Consider the following 9023-nt stretch of genomic DNA (forward strand, 5'->3'; position numbering starts at 1 on the left):
CGTGTACGTACATACTGGTCGATGTAGAGGCGCGCACGTGTCGTAGTAGAGGCGCGCACGTAGCATGTACACGTACGTACAATGGCCAGGGTGCAAGAAAGAAAATACGGCCACGTATGTGTACATACGGGCAGGGTCTCGAACGCCTACTCGCGCATATGTACGGCCAGGGCTCGTTTACATGGCTGGGTCGGAATGGAGAAACATCATCGTCGTCGTGTTCATGGGGAGGCAACGGAATGCGTCGTGCTCATGGGGAGGTAGCGGAATGCGTCATGTTCATGGGGAGGCAACGTAATGCGCGTGTTCATCGGGAGGCAACGGAATGCATCGTGTTCATCGGGAGGCAACGGAACGCGTGGGAGCCAACCGGCTGGGTCGGAACGGAATGCGTGCTCGTGTTCATCGGGAGGGCTTGGATGAAACATGCGATGGAAACGAGGCCTGGCGTACCGCAGAACGGAGGAAACAGACCTCGTAGGGGTCCTGTTGATCAGGAGGGGTGTGGCGTACCGCAAAACGGAGGAAACGGACCTCCTACGGTCGAAACGGGGGTCCTGTTGATCGGGAGGGGTGTGGCGTACCACAAAACGGACAAAACAGACCTCCTACGGTCAAAACGGGGGTCATGTTCATCGGGAGGGGTGTGGCGTACCGCAAAACGAGACTCCACGGGATACTGTTCATCTCCACCGTTGACCTCCTCCAGCCTCCACGGGCTCCTGTTCATCCAGCCTCCACCGCACGCTACTCCACCGGCTACTGTTCAACCACCCCTCCACCGTCTACTGTTCATCCAACCCTCCACACCACGGGGTCCTGTTCAACCACCCCTCCACCGTCTACTGTTCATCCAGCCCTCCACACCACGGGTCCTGTTCAACCACCCCTCCACCGTCTACTATTCATCCAGCCCTCCACACCACGGGGTCCTGTTCATCCAGAGGCAACACCACCGCTCACTGGTCATCCAACCCCCCCCCCCCCCCCCCCCCCCCCCCCCCCCCCGCAATGCTCACTGTTCATCCAATCGACCGGCTTCAGTTAGCAGCAGTAGCGAAGGAATCGCTCGATCGGGTTCAGTTAACAGCCATCGATCGATCGCTCGGGTTCAGTAACGCATAGCCTGCAGTGCAAACGCTCAGGTTCAGTTAGAGCCCAACGCCTCACTCGGGTTCAGTTAGAGCCAACGCCTCGCACACACGCGCGTACGTGTATGAGAGAAACGCGCATCGCTCGGCCCCCGACCTCCCACCGTAACCGGGAACTCCCCAAAATTTTCCTCGCCCTCGCTTCTACCACGGTTTTTTCCGTCATGGACGGCCCAAAGAATGTCATGCAACTGCGTCTCCGGCCCGCCCAGGACGAAAAGCCCATTTTTTTCATGATTTTTTGTCATAGAAGTAGGAGCCCACCACATCTATGATGATACTGGGTTTTGTCACAATTATCGTCATAGAAGTGTCATATGTATGACATAATTTTTTTTCATTCGGCCCAAAATGTCACGGATGTGTCTTTTTTTGTAGTGCTAGTTCCTTTGTGAGGAGGTTTGAATTTTCATCTTCACGTAATTCTTAAACTGTCCTGTTTGATCTTTATGAAAATTCTTACACTATGGACTTAGAGTACTTTACCACTGCTTGCAAACTTCCACAATGGGGTAGTACTAGTGAACCTCGCAAATCTGAATTTAGAGATTTTCTTGGTAGTATAACTGTGGGGGAATCTAGAGATATAGCACAAGCCACCATAGGGAGCATTTACTTCCCTGATGTACATTATTTTGCTCTCTTCATAGGTAGATGCATTAACGGTAAAGATGAAGCATGTCACATGTGTATCCCTGACCTCAGTATTCTTAGGAGTGCTATGTTAGGAGATAAATCTTATAATTTGGGAGCCATTGTTGCACGTAGTTTGCATCTTAATAGATTTAATAGAGATTTCTTTGGTGGAATTTATGCAACCCGCATAGCTAATTTTCTTGGTATAACCATACGTGAGGATGATATTGAGTTGCCTCCTGCTTATTTAGATTATGAGGCTATGGTTCGTCATCAGTTTGTTGGGAGGAACAATCAGTTCCTCCAGTACCGACTAATCTTTGACAGACGATGCACCTATCACGTCACTCTCCCTGCTTCTATTTTCTTTGACTTTCAGGCAGAAGGGAGATATTTTATAACCAGAGAGGAGGCGGAAGAGTATAAGAGGAGAGCTGAGATAGCTCGCCTCCAAGCTGCAGCCCACGATGCAATGACTGCTGCATCTCAGTACAACCCCAACTACAACTTTGGATATCCGCCAGGCCATCCGTGGCATTATACCAACTTAGGCCAAAAGCCTAAGCTTGGGGGAGTACATATTTCTCACCGACATTACATTCATGTTCACACACTCATTGCTAGATGTCGATGCTCATACTTTTTCATTGTATCATCCATGCTAGTTTATTTTCTCTTTTTATGCTTTCTTCTTGTGTGTTTGATAAACCTTAAGAAAAACCAAAAAAAATTAGTTGTAGCTTTTAGCTAGTTTTAATTTCTATGCTTGTAGTAGTAATTAAAAAGAAAACCCCAAAAGATTTCCTTTTCTTCTTTTGCTCGTTGGGAGCTTTCCCGTGTAAATAGTTTTATTTCTTTTCTTTTCTTTGGGGGTCGATAGGAGAAGACCATAATTAAATTGCTGAAGTGGCTCTTATATGCATTATTGTTGATCTGACAAAAGAGCCCATACTGCCTTGTCTTCTCCTCTTTATTGAATACTTGCAGATTCTAGCTTAGTCCAATGCACGTGCACTATTATTATTATCTACATCGTTCGGTCATGCAAGTGAAAGGCAATAATGATGATTATATGATGAACTTATTGAGATGGGAGAAGCTGGTATGAACTCGACCTCTCTCGTTTTTGTAAATATGATTAGTTCATCGTTCCTGATTAGCCTATTATGAATAAACATGTTTGCAATGACAACTAGAGATCATAGTTTCTTATGCCATGCTTAATTAGCTAGGAGCTTATAATGGTTTACCTTGCATGCCAACATGCTATCAAAATGGTTGTGATGTGGTATGATAGGGTGGTATCCTCTTTTGAACGATTCGAGTGGCTTAACTTGGCACATGTTCACGCATGTAGTTGAAACAAAATCAACATAGCCTCTACGATATTTATGTTCATGGTGCATTATATCCTACTCATGCTTGCATTCGGTGTTGATTAATTTTAATGCATGTTCATGACTGTTGTCGCTCTCTAGCTGGTCGCTTCCCAGTCTTTTGCTAGCCTTCACCTGTACTAAGCAGGAATACTGCTTGTGCATCCAACTCCATAAACCCCAAAGTTATTCCATATGAGTCCACCATACCTACCTATATACGGTATCTACCTACCGTTCCAAGTAAATTTGTATGTGCCAAACTCTAAATCTTCAAATAAACATTCTGTTTTGTATGCTCAATAGCTCATGTATCAACTAGGGCTGTCCGTATCTTCCATGTTAGGCGGGTTATTCTCAAGAGGAGTGGACTCCGCTCCTCATTCACGAGAAAATGGTTGGTTACCGGGATGCCCAGTCCCATGCTTTATGCAAATCAAATCAAAATAATTACAAACAAAACTCCCCCTGGGACTCTTGTTAGTTGGAGGCACTCGTTGTTTCGAGCAAACCATGTATTGATGCTTGTTGGTGGAGGGGGAGTATAAACTTTACCATTCTGTTTGGGAACCGCCTATAATGTGTGTATTATGGAAGATATCACCATTTCTTGGTTGTTATGTTGACAATGAAAGTATACCGCTCAAAATATTATTCATCTCTATTTTAAAACCAAGCTCTGGCACCTCTATAAATCCCTACTTCCCTCTGCGAAGGGCCTATCTATTTACTTTCATGTTGAGTCATCATCCTCTTATTAAAAAGCACCAGTTGGAGAGCACCGCTGTCATTTGCATTCATTACTGTTAGTTTACATTGAGTATGACTTGAATGGATCTCTTTTGCCATGAATTACAATGTCTAGTCAGTCCTTGATATTTAAAGGTGCTCTGCATTTATGTTTTGCGGTCTCAGAAAGGGCTAGCGAGATACCATCTTATTATATCATATTATGATTGTTTTGAGAAAGCGTTGTCATCCAAGATTTATTATTATTGCTTGCTAGTTGATTATGCCATTGATATGAGTGAACATGAGACCTAAGCGTTATTGTGAATATGGTTAGTTTATAATCTTTGTTGAAAACTTGAATCCTGGCTTTACATATTTACAACAACAAGAGCAAACAGAGTTTGTAAAAGTTTTTCTTTATCACTTTCAGTTTGTCAACTGAATTGCTTGAGGACAAGCAAAGGTTTAAGTTTGGGGGAGTTGATACATCTCCGCCGTATCTACTTTTCCAAACACTTTTGCCCTTGGTTTGGACTCTAACTTGCATGATTTGAATGGAACTAACCCGAACTGACGCTGTTTTCAGCAGAATTGCCATGGTGTTATTTATGTGTAGAATCAAAAGTTCTCGGAATGACCTGAAACTCCACGGAGCGTCTTTTTGGAAATAATAAAAAATGCTGGCAAAAGATCAAGGACAGGGGGGGCACACCCTAGCCACGATGGTGGGGGCGCGCCTGCCCCCCTAGGCGCACCCCCTACCTCGTGGGCCCCCTGGAGCTCCTCCGACCTCGACTCCAACTCTATATATTCACTTTCGGGGAGAAAAAAAATAAGGGAGAAGGATTCATCGCGTTTTACGATATGGAGCCGCCGCCAAGCCCTAAAACCTCTCGGGAGGGCTGATCTGGAGTCCGTTCGGGGCTCCGGAGAGGGGAATCCATCGCCATCGTCATCATCAACCATCCTCCATCGCCAATTTCATGATGCTCACCGCCGTGCGTGAGTAATTCCATCGTAGGCTTGCTGGACGGTGATGGGTTTGATGAGATTTATCATGTAATCGAGTTAGTTTTGTTAGGGTTTGATCCCTAGTATCCACTATGTTCTGAGATTGATGTTGCTATGACTTTGCTATGCTTAATGCTTGTCATTAGGGCCCAGGTGCCATGATTTCAGATATGAACCTATTATGTTTTCATCCATATATGAGTGTTCTTGATCCTATCTTGCAAGTCTATAGTCACCTACTATGTGTTATGATCCGGAAACCCCGAAGTGAAAATAATCGGGACCACTCCCGATGATGACCGTAGTTTGAGGAGTTCATGTATTCACTGTGTGTTAATGCTTTGGTCCGGTACTCTATTAAAAGGAGGCCTTAATATCCCTTAGTTTCCATTAGGACCCCGCTGCCACGGGAGGGTAGGACAAAAGATGTCATGCAAGTTCTTTTCCATAAGCACGTATGACTATATTCGGAATACATGCCTACATTACATTGATGAATTGGAGCTAGTTCTATGTCACCCTAGGTTCTGACTGTTACATGATGAACCGCATCCGGCATAATTCTCTATCACCGATCCATTGCCTACGAGCTTTCCATATATTGTTCTTCGCTTATTTACTTTTCTGTTGCTATTTCTATCATCACTACAAAATACCAAAAACATTACTTTTGCTATCGTTACCTTTGCTACCGTTACCACTACTATCATATTACTTTGCTACTAAATACTTTGCTGCAGATATTAAGTTTGCAGGTGTGGTTGAATTGACAACTCAGCTGCTAATACTTGAGAATATTCTTTGGCTCCCCTTGTGTCGAATCAATAAATTTGGGTTGAATACTCTACCCTCGAAAACTGTTGCGATCCCCTATACTTGTGGGTTATCAGTACACATAGTTATGAACTTGGTTACATCGGTAAAATTCTCAGTTACGTTCAATGGTAAGAAACTGGAGGAGTTCAATCCATCACGTGGGATAAGACAGGGAGACCCAATACCCCCATACTTGTTCTTGTTAGCAGCTGAGGGCCTGTCGTGCCTTTTAAAATCGAGAAGTGAGTCATCCAATTTGGAGGGGCTGCAGGTGGCACCAACGTTACCACCAGTCAACCACCTCTTATTCGCTGATGACAACCTGCTGTTTTTCAAGGCAAATGGTATGGGGGCTAATGAGGTGAGCCAAGTCTTAAATATCTACTGCAACGCTACAGGTCAGAGAATCAATTATGCCAAATCCTCAATATATTTCAGCAAAGGGGTTCCGGAAAGTATGAGGAATGATATCAAGGCCATTCTAAATGTGCCCAATGAAACCCTAAATGAGAAATACCTTGGTATGCCATCGGACATTGGGAATAGTAAAAACGGAGCTTTCAAATACTTGAAAGACCGGTTATGGAGCAAAGTTCAAGGATTTATTGAGAAAACGATGTCATCAGCTGGGAAGGAGGTACTTGTTAAATTGGTGGCTCAAAAAGTACCGGTTTTTTCTTTATCACTTGCAGTTTATCAACTGAATTGCTTGAGGACAAGCAAAGGTTTAAGCTTGGGGGAGTTGATACGTCTCCGTCGTATCTACTTTTCCAAACACGTTTGCCCTTGTTTTGGACTCTAACTTGCATGATTTGAATGGAACTAACCTGGACTGACGATGTTTTCAGCAGAATTGCCATGGTGTTATTTTTGTGTAGAAATAAAAGTTCTCGGAATGACCTAAAAATCAACGGAGATTATTTTTGGAATATATAAAAAATACTAGAAGAATAGTCCACGCCAGGGGGCCCACACCCTGTCCACGAGGGTGGGGGCGCACCTACCCCCTCAGCGCGCCCCCTTGCCTTGTGGGCCCCCTGACGCTCCACCGACCTCAACTCTAACTCCATATATTCGTGTTCGGAGAGAAAAAAATCAAAGAGAAGGATTCATCGCGTTTTACGATACGGAACCGCCACCAAGCCCTAAACTCTCTCGGGAGGGCTGATCTGGAGTCCGTGCGGGGCTCCGGAGAGGGGAATCCGTCGCCATCATCATCATCAACCTTCCTCCATCACCAATTTCATGATGCTCACTACCGTGCGTGAGTAATTCCATTGTAGGCTTGCTGGACGGTGATGGGTTGGATGAGATTTATCATGTAACCGAGTTAGTTTGTTAGGGTTTGATTATCCACTATGTTTTGAGATTGATGTTGCTATGACTTTGCTATGCTTAATGCTTGTCACTAGGGCCCGAGTGCCATGATTTCAGATCTGAACCTATTATGTTTTCATGAATATATGTGAGTTCGTGATCCTATCTTGCAAGTCTATAGTCACCTATTATGTGTTATGATCCATTAACCCCGAAGTGACAATAATCGGGATACTTACCGGTGATGACCGTAGTTTGAGGAGTTAATGTATTCACTATGTGTTAATGCTTTGGTTCGGTACTCTATTTAAAGGAGGCCTTAATATCCCTTAGTTTCCAATAGGACCCCGCTGCCACGGGAGGGTAGGACAAAAGATGTCATGCAAGTTCTTTTCCATAAGCACATATGACTATATTCGGAATACATGCCTACATTACATTGATGAACTGGAGCTAGTTCTGTGTCACCCTATGTTATAACTGTTGCATGATCGATCGCATCCGACATAATTATCCATCACTGATCCATTGCCTATGAGCTTTTCCTATATTGTTCTTCGCTTATTTACTTTTCCGTTGCTACTGTTACAATCACCATAAAACCAAAAATATTACTTTTGCTACCGTTACCACTACTATCATATTACTTTGCTACTAAATACCTTGCTGCAGATATTAAGTTTCCAGGTGTGGTTGAATTGACAACTCAGCTGCTAATACTTGAGAATATTATTTGGCTCTCCTTGTGTCGAATCAATAAATTTGGGTTGAATACTCTACCCTCGAAAACTGTTGCGATCCCCTATACTTGTGGGTTATCAAGACTATTTTCTGGCGCCGTTGCCGGTGAGCATAGCTCTATTCTTTGAGTCACTTGGGATTTATATCTACTGATCACTATGAAGAACTTGAAAGATCAAAGAACCAAGATTTTTCCCTCAACTACGAGGGGAGGTAAGGAACTGCCATCTAGCTCTGCACTTGATTCACCTTTTGTTTTGAGTAAACTTGCGACACCTACTCCTGCTATTCATTCTGATATGTCGCATGTTATTGATGATGTCACTTCAGCTTTGCATGATACTTATGATGAAACTACTTCTACGCTTGATACTACTGTGCCACTAGGTGAATTTCTTGATGAACAACTTGCTTGGGCTAGAGATAATGAAATTATTGAAACTGATAATATTGATGAAAGTGATGATGAAGATTCTCCCCCTAGATATGAATTGCCTATTGTGCATGAGTGTTATGTTATGGATGAAGAAACTGCTAGAGACTTCTTAGCTTGCAATGATATATCTGATCTTAAGAAATTATTAGCTAAGCTTAAAGAAAATTCTTTGAATGCTAGAATGAAATATGACCCTGCTTTTGCTACTTCACCTATCTTTATTACTGATAAGGATTATGATTTCTCTGTCGATCCTGAGTTAATTACTTTGGTTGAATCTGTTCCTTTTTATGGCTATGAATCTGAAACTGTTGTGGCACATCTTACTAAATTAAATGATATAGCCACCCTGTTTACTCATGATGAGAAAACTCATCATTACTTTATCCTTAAGTTGTTTCCGTTCTCATTAAAGGGTGATGCTAAAACATGGTTTAATTCTCTTGATCCTGGTTGTGTGCGTAGTCCCCGGGATATGATTTATTACTTCTCTGCTAAATATTTCCCCGCTCATAAGAAACAAGCTGCCTTAAGGGAAATATATAATTTTGTGCAAATTGAAGAAGAGAGCCTCCCACAAGCTTGGGGGAGGCTTCTCCGATTACTTAATGCTTTGTGTGATCATCCTCTTAAGAAAAATGAAATACTTGATATATTTTATAATGGATTAACCGATGCTTCCAAAGATCACCTGGATAGTTGTGCTGGTTGTGTTTTCAGGGAAAGAACTGTTGATCAAGCTGAATTGCTATTGAATAATATGTTGGGTAATGAAAATGATTGGACACTTCCTGAACCAACTCCTAA

This window comes from Triticum urartu, chromosome 2 (genome assembly GCF_003073215.2).
Source record: "Triticum urartu cultivar G1812 chromosome 2, Tu2.1, whole genome shotgun sequence".
In the NCBI taxonomy this organism is placed as follows: Eukaryota; Viridiplantae; Streptophyta; class Magnoliopsida; order Poales; family Poaceae; genus Triticum; species Triticum urartu.